We start from the raw sequence: 14286 nt of genomic DNA on the forward strand, positions 1-14286 counted from the left end.
TAGGGCAAGTGGGAAGGCCTTCAATATATTGGGAATATACTGGAAATGCCAGACTGTGATTCAGTGTTAATACCATTGGCTTCCTGCTGTCTCTCAGATCCAGAGATTCATATTTATAGTACAGGCAGTCTGCATATTGAAGGCATTCCCACTTGCCATAATTTTTATATATCCATTGTTCCAGACTGTGATTCAATGTTAGTATCATCGGCTTCCTGTTCTCTCTCAGATCTAGAAGATTCATATTTATAGTATAGGCAGTCCCTGTACTATGCCTTCAAACTGTAAGATTCAGTTCAAAGGAAACAGTACATTTCTAAACATTTTACATTTTATATTTCCAAGTTTAAAAAAAACTTGATAATTTTTTTTTTTTTTTTTTGAGTTAGAGTCTTGCTCTTCTGCCTGGAGTAGAGTGTTGTGGCTAAGCCTAGCTCACAGCAACATCAAACTCCTGAGCTCAAGGGATCCTCCTGCCTTGGCCTCTTAGAGTGTTAGGATTATAGGTGTGAGCCACACCTCACCAAAAATTCTGATATGTTTAATAAAACTCACAGGTAGCTGATTACTGTCAACAATATAAATATTGGATGTAAATGATGTGAAAAGGTGTGTGAAAATTGAAAGTGCTAAGCGCATATATACACATTTTTTTGAGATAGAGTCTCACTATGTCGCCCTCACTAGAGGGCTGTGGCGTCACAGCTCACAGTAACCTCCAACTGTTGGGCTTAAGCAATTCTCTTGCCTCAGCTTCCCAAATAGCTGGTATTACAGGTGCCCACCACAATGCCCAGCTATATTTTTGTTGCAGTTGTTTTAGCTGGTCCAGGCCGGGTTCGAACCCACCACTCTCGGTGTACGTGGCTGTTGCCATAACCATTGTGCTTACGGGCGCCGAGCCAGCATATTGTTATTGCTCGGAATTCAATGAAAAAATAAACAATAATCAAGAAGAATTTAAAGATTATGAATAAGCTTCACACAATAAAGTTTCTGAAATAATAAAACCTGAAATAATTTTTGTTGTATCATAAAGTGAACAAAACATTCAAAAGTGTGGGCTCGGCGCCTGTGGCTCAAGTGGCTAAGGCACCAGCCATATACACCTGAGCTGGCGGGTTCGAATCCAGTCCGGGCCCGCCAAACAACAATAATGGCTGCAACCAAAAAATAGCCGGGCGTTGTGGCAGGCGCCTGTAATCCCAGCTACTTGGGAGGCAGAGGCAGGAGAACCTCTTGAGCCCAGGAGTTGGAGGTTGCTGTGAGATGTGATGCTACAGCACTCTACCCAGGGGAACAGCTTGAGGCTCTGTCTCAAAAAACAAACAAACAAACAAACAAACAAAAGTGCGATCAGAATAATACTATCTACTGTATAATTAAATAGAGTATTTTGCATGCTAAACAGAGGCTTTTAAAAAGATTATAAATAGAGATTGTCATTGCAGCAGCTGCAGGAAGGGAGGGCCATGTTCTGTTTCTGGGAGGAGGGGTAGGGCTGAGAGAAAAAGAAGGAAAGGGGCTTACCGCCTCCCTGGTGGGCTGCGTACAGAGGGCCAGGTGGGTGAGGTCGCTGAGGGCCCAGAAGAGATACTGCCAAGTATAGTGCAACCCCAGTTCACATCGAGAAGGCCTGATTTTAAGAGAATTCACCATTATCTGAATGTACAGTTAGAGGTTATAAGTCCTCTGAATGTACAGTTAGAGGTTATAAGTCCTCTGAGTGATCTCATTAATGCCTTCCATTCACCAAAAACCCCACATCTGTTTCTGTCAGAGGAGCATCAGTTTCTCAAAACCAACACTGAGATGTAGTTCCTGAGCATGAGGATCCCAGCAATGAGGCCCCTTAAAGGACTTTGGAGTATCTGAATGAAAAATTGGACAGATCGATCAACTGGGAGGAAATCTACTTACTGGATTTTCTAAAGGCAAAAAATTTCTTTCTATTGGCATACGTCTCATGTTCTGCACAGTCCTTCTTTGAAAATAAATATGGTTACTTAGATATATTTAGTCCCTTATGTTCCTCTTGCTTATACAGACATCATTTAAGAACCCTTCAAATCTTTGTTCAGATCTTCAGAACTGGCCAGTTTTATACAGTCTTGGGGTTTTAAAACTTTAAAATCATGAACACGACATCTGCAGTCCACCTCTGAAAGATTAGCCAAAACACAGAATATAGCACCATTATTCATGAGGAGGTTTCCTTTGCAGGACAGAGGATCAGATGTTGAGAGTTTGGAAAAACTCATGAAAATCAAAAACATACCTGAAGTTAACCAGAAAGCATTTAAAACTGGTTTTGTAGAAGGTTTTCTGAAAGCTTAAGCACTAATACAAAAACCCAGTCATTCCCTAAGGCGAATCCATCTGATTCTCTTTGTTCTGCTTTTATTTGGCATTTATGGATTTTTTAAAAAATCCATTTTTATCTGTCTACTTCAGGGCAACAACAGGGTTTAATACTGTAGTGGAAAGTGTCCAGATGAAGAATGTCACCTTTGAACATGTAAAAGGAGTAGAGGAAGCTGAACAAGAATTATAGGAAGTTATTGAGTTATTGAAAAATCCAGAAGAATTTGGAGCGAAACTTCCAAAAGGAATTCTTTTAGTTGGACCACCAGGGACAGGAAAGACACTTCTTGCCTGAGCTGTGGCAGGAGAAGCTAATGTTGCTTTTTTATAGTTCTGGATCAGAATTTGTTGAGATGTTGTGAGTGTGGGAGCCAGCCATGGCAGAAATATTTTTAGGGAAGCAAAAGCAAATGCTCCTCTGTTATATTTATCGATGAACTAGATTCTGTTGGTGGGAAGAGAATTGACTCTCCAATGCATCCATATTCAAGACAGACTGTAAATCAACTTCTTGTTGAAATGTTGAATGTTTTTAAACCCAATGAAGGTTACCATCATAAGAACCATGAACTTCCCAGAGGCATTAGATAATGCCTTAACTTGTCCTGGTCATTTTTTTTTTTTGCGATAGAGTCTCAAGCTGTCACCCTGGATAGAGTGCTGGGCATCACAGCTCACAGAAACCTCAAACTCTTGCTTGGGCTTAAGTGATTCTCTTGCCTCAGCCTCCCAGGTAGTTGGGACTACAGGTGCCTGCCAAACCCTGGCTATTTTTTTTTGATTGTAGCTGTCATTGTTGTTTGGCAGGCCCAGGCTGGGTTTGAACCCACCAGCCTCAGCTCTACCCACTGAGCTACCGGTGCGCCCTGTCCTGGTCATTTTGATATGCAAGTTTCAGTTCCGAGGCCAGATGTATAGAGGTCAAACAGAAATTGTGAAATGGTATTACAATAAAATACAGTTTGAGGCTCCGTGCCTGTGGCTCAAGTGGCTAAGGCGCCAGCCACATACACCTGAGATGGTTGATTCAAATTCAGCCTGGGCCCACCAAACAACAATGATGGCTGCAACAAAAAATAGCCGGGTGTTGTGGCGGGTGCCTGTAGTCCCAGCTACATGGGAGGCAGAGGCAGGAGAATTGCTTGAGCCTAGGAGTTTGAGGTTGCTGTGAGCTGTGATGCAAAGGCACTCTACCCAGGGTGACAGCTTGAGGCTCTGTCTCAAAAAAATAAAAAAAAGTACAGTTTGATCAGTCTGTTGATGCAGAAACCATAGCCTGAGTATTGTGGGCTTTTTGGAGCAGAACTAGAAAATCTTGTGACTGAATCTGCATTAAAGGCAGCTGTTGAGGGAAAATAAATGGTTATCAGGAAGGAACTAGAGTTTTCCAAAGAAAATATTCTAAGGGGTTCTGAAAGAAGAAGTGTGGAAATTGATAACAAGAGAAAAAATCAATTTTATCATCTAATAATTTATGCGATTATAATTTGATGACAAAAGAAAAAATATAAAGAACTTAAAAAATTTAAATTTCATGAACTGTGAATGATGTTCACAACTACAGAGATGTAATTAATTAATACAATTTTATTTAATTAGTAAAATTAAGCCTAGTGAATAAATATGGCTCCTAGTAGCAGGTTTTTGTGACTGAGTGAACAGAAATATTAAATATATAAGAATTTCTAAGGCTGAGGGACTTTACCTAACAATTGCAATCAGTGTAACCTGGCTTATTGTACCCTCAATGAATCCCCAACAATAAAAAAAAAAAAAAAAAAAAAGAATTTCTAAGGCTAAAGAAACTTTAATGGAGCTGCTGGAGAAAGCATTTAGTACCATGAACAATATAGCTGATGTTACATATGTCATAAACAATTTAATGAGAAAATTATCAGAAGGTTTTATGTGGCTCTTTTGTCAAATCATGGCTCACATAGGCACATCATTTAGCTAATAATAATATCTCAAAAATGCTATAAATTTCTAGACATCAATAATTAATTTGGAAATTGTCATTCATCGTGATTAAGAACTTATTTGTGCTACAACTTACGTCACTTTGCATGTAGTTTTATAATTGTTTCATTAGGAAATATAAAATATAATTAAATTTTTTTACTTAAATATTAATTTCTGGGCAGTGCCTATGGCTCAGTGGGTAGGGCCCTGGCCTCATATACTGAGGGTGGTGGGTTCGAACCCGGCCCTGGCCAAACTGCAACAAAAAATAGCCAGGCCTTGTGGTGGGTGCCTGTAGTCCCAGCTACTCGAGAGGCTGAGGCAAGAGAATCGCCTAAGCCCAGGAGCTGGAGGTTGCTGTGAGCTGTGATGCCACGGCACTCTACCAAGGGCAATAAAGTGAGACTGTCTCTAAAAAATATATAATAATAAATAAATATTAATTTCTATTACCATAGTGGCTGACAATTATTTTGAATATTACCCTTACCGTCACATACGGTTTGCTTGTAGTAGGTGTTGACTGAATGATATTTGACATAGTAAATGAAGATGATACCTGGGACATCCAGGACGGTTCAAAGCAGAGGTGAGGGAGTCTAAGGGTTTGTAATCCATATTGGCTCTTAGCTGACACATTTAGAAACATAAAGAATAAGGGCATGGAAGAATATCATAGTACAAGGCACATGACTTTCCCATTTTTACTCTTTTCATATCTGGACCTTGCTGACCTGTCCATGTGGGCATCTCCATATGGGGACCAGCCTTGGAAGGTTGCATAACTATACTTCTTCTTTGCCTATGTTTTCATGAAGCTAAACCCTTTGTTTTCTTTGGTTACCACCGCTAGTTCTGCTACTGGGATGCATGAGTGTGGGCAGATTTCATGAAAATATCAAATTCCCTAAGTAGCTTGAACTGGGGGGTACGGTGGGGACAGACGAGGAGATTTCTGAAGCCACTGACTTACTGAGGGACTGACTCAGTAAGATTTCCTGACTGCCAGTAAGAAAAACAAACTGTTCTTCAGGTACAATGGTCTAGAAGGGCTCTCCTACCAGAAAGAATGTGAAGGCAGTGCATTCTCTAGAAGAGCAGCAGTTGGGAGTACCAAGCATCCCTCTGCGGAGCTCTCTGGCAGTCCTGCAGAAGTCCCCTGTTTTTCAGAGTCTACTTCTCCTCCTGCTGTCTCCACCCTGCCTGAAAGGAGGAGCTTGGTGGGGATAGTCAAATAAGCTGGGGATAGGGCAAGTGAGTACTCTGGCATTTTTCTCTTTCCCAAATTCAACTTTCACTTCAGTTTCTTGTTCAACCCTCCAGAACAACCTCACTACTCTTAGTTCATCAGAGCTCCTTAAGAAAGGCAAAACCCTTAAGGGATTGGTGGGGTTTCCTGCACTTTTAACTGAAATGGTTTTCCACATGGGTTCCCAAAGCCAAACCATTCTTGGTCATGCTGGAAAGAATAAAAAAAAATAAGTAAAATTCTTGTATCAGGCAGGATTGCAGGTGACTTTTTTCTTTTTTTTTATTACAAAAAAAAATTATTTTTAAAAAATGGAGTCTTATTCTGTCACCCAGGCTGGAGTGCACTGGCCTAATCACAGCTCTCTGCAGCCTCCAACTCCTTAGCTCCAGTGACCCTCACCTCCACCTCTGGAGTTGCTGGAACTACAGGTATGAGCCACTACACCTGGCTAAAAATTCTTTTCTTGACGTTGTTATAGTGATGTTGTGCCATCCAAAAAAATTGGGATAAACCAAAAGGGTTAACCTGGATTTTCATAATGCAAAGAAAAAAATCACCAAAAACCCAAAAGTACAAATTTCAGGAAAGAACCTTGAATCAAGGATGTGAATCCTGGCATGTCCCGTGCTGGTCAAGGCTGGAGACTGGCTGAAGAGTGAGCCAGAAATGTGAGATCTGGCCTCTTGTCATACTGTGTCCTGGTTCTTTGGCTCCTTGCTTGGAAGAATCACAAGTAGGGCCAGTGCAATGGAGTGATCGCAGACAGGAAGCAATTCCACACAAAAAGTTTTTATTGCAGAAGAGAAAGAAACTATACATAATGGAAAATACATTCCAGAGAGAGGAGTAGGTCAGTCTCCAAAAATGGAGAAAGACATTAAGAACTCAGAGGGGCTTTCCTTTTATTGGCCTGGTCCCAGGGAAGGCTTAGGGAGCTGTTGGGTGTCACCAGATGATTAATATACATGATTGACAAGTGTTCTTCATTTTCTTGCAGTCTCTTCCCCTGAACGGTTACTGGCTTCTCCAAACCTTCCTGGCTTCTCCGCTCCTAGGAACCACCCTCCTGGCCTTTATCTTCCTCCTGCAGATTTGGTCCCTCCTCACCCAATAGCAGGAAACTTTAGGCTCAGGGCTGATCAGACATCTGAGTGCATCAGTGTAACGAGATAGGCACGGTTACACTGTATTAACAAACAGGTCCCATACCTTAGTGGGTAAAACCAAACAGATTTCTTTCTTTCCCATGCTATCTATTGCAGGGTGAAGTAGGGGCCTTCTGCTCACTATAGTCAGTTGGAGATCCAGGATCCCAGAACAGCCACCATCTTCAACACTGGCCATTGCCAAGTCAGTGGGGAAAGAGAGCTCTGGAGTATCTTGCAGCAGCAGTTCAATTCCCAGTTTAGGAGAAATCTACCTTACTCCTGCTAGCAACTCACTGGACAGTGTTAACACTGCATGAAAAATGCATTGTCAAAATTTCAAAAGACCAAGATGAGTTCTCATCTAAAGAGCAATGTATGAGAGTATCAAATACTCAGCTGGAAAATGGATCCCCAGCCACCTGGTCTGGAGAACAACAAAGGATCCAAAAGGAAGAAAAAGTTTGTTTAGCTTCCACTTTTGACTTTTGGGTCCAACTTTTGACTCCTGCCCCTAAACTTCCCGTGAGGACACAACAAAAAGGCACCATTTATGAACCAGAGGAGCAAGCCCTCAACAGACAGTGAGCCTCCAGGTACCTCGATCTTGGACCTTGAAGCCTTCCCCAGCCTCTGTAATTGTAAGAAGTTAATTTCTATTGCTGGTAAACTCCTAAGTTTATGGTAATTTGCTGTAGTCACCCAAATGGACTAAGAAATTGAAGGTAGCTTTATATTTCAAATCTAAGTAGAAGTAACTAAGTCGCCAGTACTTAGAAGTGGGGGTGTGACTATAACAAATACCTAAAATGTGGAAGCAGCTTTAGAACTGGTAATGAGTAGTGTTCTGAAGTGCGTGCCAGCAAAAGGCTACATTTCCAGGGTCTGGGGGAACATAATAATTTCAAAGGAAGGGCAGCAAGTTCTCACAGGTCCTCAGCATTTGCTGCCTCAAGGTTCTGCTCCCCACATTTCCGTTCTGAATTCTTAGGGTTCCTCAAGTATGGAACCAGTGGTCGCTGGTGCAGCGAGGGCTTCAGTGGCCACCACTCTGCCGGGCACAGGCAGTAAACCTGGTGGCAGTGTCATCTCTGCAAGTGCACAGAATGCACCAGCTGAGCAGTGGCGGCTTGGCTACTTTTATGCAGATTTGAAGTATGAAGCTACCTGGAGCCTTGGGCATAAGACCTAGGCAGAGGGCCACTGCCAGCGTAGGACCACTGCAGAGAGTCCTCCCTAGGGCAGTGCCTACGGAGGCTGCAGGGGCAAGTTCTCCTGCCATGGTATCCATGTGATCCTGAACATGAAAAGAGGTCTGTGTTGTCCACAATCAACTGGATCTGCCCCCATATGATCCCAGCAGGAACCATGGCATGTGTGTGATGGTTCCAAAAATGCTCGTTTCATTTTCAGCCCCAGCCCACCCCTGCCTATATTTCCCACCATCTAAAGCAGTGGTCCTCAAATATGCTTTTGCACAAGGACTTAGGGTGCTTGCTGAAAATGCAGATTTCTGCACCAACTCCAGAGAACCGGAAACAGTCACTCTGGCATAGAGGATTTACCCTTAAAGAAAGCTCTGGTTGGGGTGGTGCCTGTGGCTCAAAGGAGTAGGGCGCGGGCCCCATATGCCAGAGGTGGTGGGTTCAAACCCAGCCCTGGCCAAAAGCTGAAAAAAAAAAAAAAAAGCTTTGGTATTTTTCTCCTTTTTTTTTTGAGACAGAGTCTCACTGTGTTGCCCTCAGTAACTCTTACGCTCAAGTGATTCTCTTGCCTCAGCCTTCCAAGTAGCTGAGACTACAGGCGCTTGACACAACGTATTTTTAGAGACAAGGTCTGGCTCTGGTTCAGGCTGATCTCAAACTTATGAGCTCAAGTGATCCACCTGCCTCGGCCTCCCAGAGTGCTAGGATTATAGGCGTGAGCCCCCCCCCCCCCACTGCCCCAGCCCTAGCTCTGGTATTTTTATCACACTCAAGAAAGATGGTCCTTGAGCAGTGCTTCTGAAATTGAGTATATACGCAAATTATGTGGGCAGCTTATAAAATGCAGATCTTATTCTGCAGGGCTGGTGTGGGCCTGGAATTCTGCATTCATACAATCTCCCAGAGAAGCTGATGCTGTGGGTCTTTTGTGATTACACTTTGAGGAGCTAGAACTCAAAGGATTTTTCAGCCTTTATCTTGGCCTGAGAGAGCAAAAATGCCACGGAGAAACATAGCCTTAAGCTTCCCTTAATTCCCTGTAGAGTACAACCTTTCTCTCAACTCTAGTCGGGTCCCTGGGGATGAGAGGGTACTGCTCTGTCTGGCTTGCGCATCCCGTGTTTCTTGCTATGGAACTCTGTTCTGATTTCAAGCCTCCACTAGCCCTTCTATTGGAAGTGCTGAGCATTGGTTTTCTGTGTTATAAAGTAGCTAACAGAAAGAAGAACCATAGCATGTGAGGGTGATAAAATATTAGGAAGGAAAACCACTGGCAGCTGTGGAACTGCCATTCCTAGAACACATAAAAAGCAAGCACACTGCATTGCTAGACATTCCCCAGATGTAGACAGATCAATTTTCAAAGTTCCTCCCAGGAGCTCAGTTTCTTCCAGAAATATCCATATTGTCCCAATACTCTTTCTTCTTAATTTAAAAATGAACTGCATTTAAGTTTTCTCCTGAAATGACTGTAAAGATGAACATCGGCCTCTTCTAATTCCAAAAAGATTAGTGTTAGGCTTAAAAAGACTCCCCTGACATCAGATATTTGGACTCAGTGATACAGCCTAGAGCGCATGCTGTTCCTTCCGTCTACAGTACCTTCCACCTCTGGCTCAGTTGCCTCTCCCGTTCCCATGGCTCAGTAAATACAGCGCAGTGGTCACTTGTCTATGTCCCTGCTTTCCTGATCAAACCCTCTGAGCTACGTGAGGGAGGGGACCTGGGCCCTTTCATCTCTGGACCCCAACAAACAGGTCCATAGTGGTGTGCACAGAAGACCACTGAGGGAAGAAAGAATCAAGTGTACTGGTTTCAGCGACACTGACCAACACCTGAGGCTTTGTCATGGACTCAGGCCATTAAACAAACAATGTGCAGTGTTCTTCCCCGTCTCAGTGTCCCACGGGATATTCGTTCCCCTACAGGCAGCACGACTAGAGGCGTTTATAATCCCCTGCGGAGACACTGATCTGCACAGGGTGGATCAGTGCATGTTTTCTGCTGGGTCTGAGCAGTACAACCCTGGAAGGCTCTGCACCATTCAGAACTTGGAGCTGGTCGGGGATCTTCCAGGTCTGTGCTTTTGAGCTGGCCTGTGGGCTTCTCCTACCTAGCATCTTCTCTCAGTTTCTCAAGGTGTGAGCATCTCTCCTTGAGCACCCAGGCAATGGCTGGACAAGCATCTCTCTCGTGTTAGGCCCAGTCTGCATGCATTCCCTCCAGGGAGAGGGTGTGGAAATTATCACTTAAAATGACACTCTTTCATCTGATACTTTCTTTTCTTTTTTTTCAAATCTTTTCACCCCCAAGGGGTCTTTTTTTTTTTTTAATTTTTTTATTAAATCATAACTGTATACAATGATATGATTATGGGGCATCATACACTCACTTCATAAACCATTTGACACATTTTTATCACAGTGGTTAACATAGCCTTTCCGGCGTTATCTCAGTTACTGTGCCAAAACATTTACATTCTACATTTACCAAGTTTCGCAAATACCCCTGTAATATGCACCACAGGTGTGATCCCACCGATTCCCCTCCCTCTACCCACCCCCCCCCTTTCCCACTTCCCCCTATTGTTAAGTTCCCCAAGGGGTCTTAATTTCCTTCGTCTTCATATGGTATTTTGATATGGTTTTAATTATGAAAGAGAATCCTGTAAGTGCTCATTTCTTTTCTTGTACTTTTCATCAGGATATGTTTTAAGATCAGCATCAAGAGACAAGGTTACATCATTTGCAATATTGGAAAATAAATCTCACCCCCTGCTGAGATCCCAGTCTGGGCTAGTTGACTTGGAGGGGCTATTAAGACTCTGCTAATAGGCGCAGGTGTCTGTTCTGCCATAGCAGAACTGAACTTTAGAACTACTGACCTTGTAGATATCTGATTCATAATCTTGTGGCTGGAAATGAGATGTAAAAAGAGGACATGATCACTCTACAGTGGCTGTCCCTCCTGCCCTTGGGTTACCTCTCCAGGGCCGGATAGGAATAGGCACCTGCAGAAGGGAGCCCAGGTTGTGCCATGAGGACACAAAGATCTGTCCACAGACAGTGGCCCAAAGAGGTAGGACCTGATTACCTGAGTCAGTACAGTCTACACAATGCAGCTTAAGTATCCTGTTTTGCTTTTAACTCTTCAAGACTTTTGTAACCTGTTCCTGTGGCATTGGCTCTGTTTCCCCACCTAGTCCCTGAATAATACACTGGGTGTCATGCCAGGGAAGTGGGATCTCCTTGACCTGTCTCTTCCCTGGTGTCCTGGTATCCAGGGGCTCCTATGTGATGGTGGGTCCCAGAAAGCACAGTTCAGTGTGGCCTCATGGAAAGTTAAGTGCCTCATGGACCAGTTCTGCATTTTTCTAGGGTCAAGCTGGGAGGCATAAGGAACCTGCTCTTTCTGCCATTCTAATATGGGTTTTTTCTGACAAGACCCTAACTCCCTGAATTAAATCCCTAGCTAATTAAAATACCTAGAGTGGCACCTACAATTTTTTTTTTTTTTGGAGACAGAGTTTCACTTATTAACCCTTGGTAGAGTTCTGTGGTGTCATAGCTCACAGCAACCTCCAACTCCTTGGGTTTAGGCAATTCTCCTGCCTCAGCCTCCCGAGTAGCTGGGACTACAGGCACCCACCGCAACACCCAGCTATTTTTTTGTTTCAGTTTGGCCAGAGCTGGGCCTGAACCCACCACCCTCGGTATATGGGGCTGGTGCCCTACCCACTGAGCCACAGACACCACCGGCACCTACATTTTTAAAGTCCAATTCAAATATCTTTTTCTTTAGAAACCTTCCCAGGTCTCCTGACTTTTCGCATTTAGAAAGGTACATTTTGTACCCCTCTTTGAGTACTAATCACACTAGTTACCTGCAAGCCTGATTTTTCATTATGACAAAATGGTAAGCTTCATTAACCCAGGAACCAATTTGTCTCTTAGGGCCACCTCGGACCTAGCTATATAGTCTTTGAAAAGAGAGTATTTAATACACATTTGTTGAAATGCCTTGAATTGGAGTTGGGCTTAAAAATATTAAATACTGGTGGTGCCTATGGCTCAAGGAGTAGGGCGCCGGCCCCATATGCCGAAGGTGGAGGGTTTAAACCCAGCCCTGGCCAAAAACGGCAACAACAACAACAATAAAAAATTAAATACTAGCCAACAGGCAAGTATTTTATTATCTAAATTTGGTCACAAATAGTTTTTGTATTTGCCTTTGGTATTTGCCTACATCTTTAAGGTATAGGAAATCAGGAATTTGTGACTTTAAGAGAACACATGGTATGTTCACTATATATTAAATATAACTGTATTTAATGCTTTCTCTTAGGACAGAAAAGTATATACATGCACATATACACACACAAGTTGTACTTAGCTTTCTGTTTTATTTGCCATGCAGACTTGAACAGAACAGACTCTGTTCATGCAAATTATAAGAAATGAAAAACTTGTAAGAATATTCATGAGTTGGAATGTCCAGCCAACATCATATTTGTGTGTGTATGCACGCACGCGCACGCACACATATTTTTTGAAACTTGTTGATTCAGATGTCCTGTCTCTGAGTAGTACTAGATTGTTTGATAATCTGTTATTAAAAATTATTGGGAATTAAAAGAATTGACCTCTATTTTTCCTTTTAGAGGGAAGGAGGTGGGTAAGATGAGTGTGCTTCTTACAGTTTTATTAATTTCTGTGGAGAATACCAAGAAAACGTGCTTATGCCCATTGCTAAATATGCCATGCTGTTTTATATTTATTTGTGCCAAGTGTCTTTTTGTAAGAGGAGAATAAACAATAAGCAATTACTGAAAAAAAATTAAATACTAGGCTTGGCGCCTGTGGCTCAAGCGGCTAAGGTGCCAGCCACATATACACCTGAGCTGGTGGGTTTGAGTCCAGCCTGGGCCCACCAAACAACAATGAACTGCAACCAAAAATAGCTGGGCATTGTGGCAGATGCCTGTAGTTCCAGCTGCTTGGAAGGCAGAGACAGGAGAATCACTTGAGCCCAGGAGTTGGAGGTTGCTGCGAACTGTGATGTCATGGCACTCTACCCAGGGTGACAGCTTGAGGCTCTGTCTCCAAAAAAAAAAAATTAAACACTGAATACAGATGAAAGCCGAACTTTGAAGTGAAAAAATCACAGCCTTCTAAAATGGCAGGAAGTAGAAATGGGCAGAGCAAGTAGAGAAGGAAAACAACTTGCCCTTCTGGAACACTAAAAAGGAACAGCAATTATCCTTCTGTTCTCAAAAAATTCCCATGACAAGACTATAAGGATCCACATTTCTACCATATCTGCAGGTTGATTTATTTGCATTAATTATGACGGGTTTGTGGCTAAAATGCAAAGGTTCTGGACTTAGGAAGAAACTAATACTTTAGCAAGAATATCTGAAATAAGATAAAGAAAAGCGCAACAGGCTGTAAGCAAGTCCACAATGTGGGTAGGCAGACATTAAAGCTGGAGAATCGCTTCTTTGGACTTCATGACCCATCTCCTAGACAGAGGAGGCCTCAGGCTGTCCCCTATCTGGTCACAATCCAGGTGGCTGCTTGTATGGGATGGAGTCTGGTGCCTGAAACTTTTCCAGGTGGGGTGCTGTGTGTTGCCCCGGACTCCACAGTTCTGGGGTCCCAGGGGCAATGCTGCTCCCATAGTTTTACTAGGCATTGCCCCAGCATGCACGCTCTGCAGCAGACTCCCTGTTCACATTTCCGCTTGGCATTGATCTAGTGAGGTCGTCACTGTGGTGGGTCGTCTTCTGTGACAAGTCTCTGCCTGGGCCCTCAGACTTTCAATGAGATCTTTAAAATCTGAGCAGAGGCTGTGAGGCCTCCACAGTTCATGCTTTTGGCAAGACTGCAAAATTAACACCACATCGATGCTGCCAAGGTTTACGACTTTTACTTGCCAGAGCTGTGGCAGGAGCTACATCCAAGATGGCTCTGGAGCATTGCACTAGGGTGTGGGGAGTAGCCCTGGGTGATGACATCCTGGTAGCCTCCTGAAATCATTCTGCCCTGTAGGCTCTGAAATGTGATGGACGGGGCAGCCTCAAAAAGCTGTCCACATTCCTATAAACATTCTGGTCATGACCACTTCACCAATCAGGACTATAAACTTTTCCCTGGTCTTGTCTTCTAAGTCTTCCCCAGAACCTAGTCTGTTTGTAGGTACTTTTTCTGCTCCTCCATATTCTTTCAGGAGCTACATCTGATGAGGTCCTTCTTGCTGGTATACGGCATCGTATGGTGAGGGGGTGCAGTGTTAGTGCAGGTCTCTCTTCCTCTTCCTATCCCACTCCTGTGATAACTCATTAAACCAGAGGTCCTCA

At 43.2% G+C, this 14286-nt stretch overlaps 1 pseudogene; it reads left to right on the top strand.

The window, feature by feature from the left end:
• The first annotated feature begins 45 nt into the window (after positions 1-45).
• On the top strand, positions 46-7877 carry LOC128594694 (ATP-dependent zinc metalloprotease YME1L1-like; annotated as a pseudogene).
• The last annotated feature ends 6409 nt before the right edge of the window (positions 7878-14286 follow it).

The sequence above is a fragment of the Nycticebus coucang genome, chromosome 9 (assembly GCF_027406575.1).
Source record: "Nycticebus coucang isolate mNycCou1 chromosome 9, mNycCou1.pri, whole genome shotgun sequence".
Taxonomy (NCBI): domain Eukaryota; kingdom Metazoa; phylum Chordata; class Mammalia; order Primates; family Lorisidae; genus Nycticebus; species Nycticebus coucang.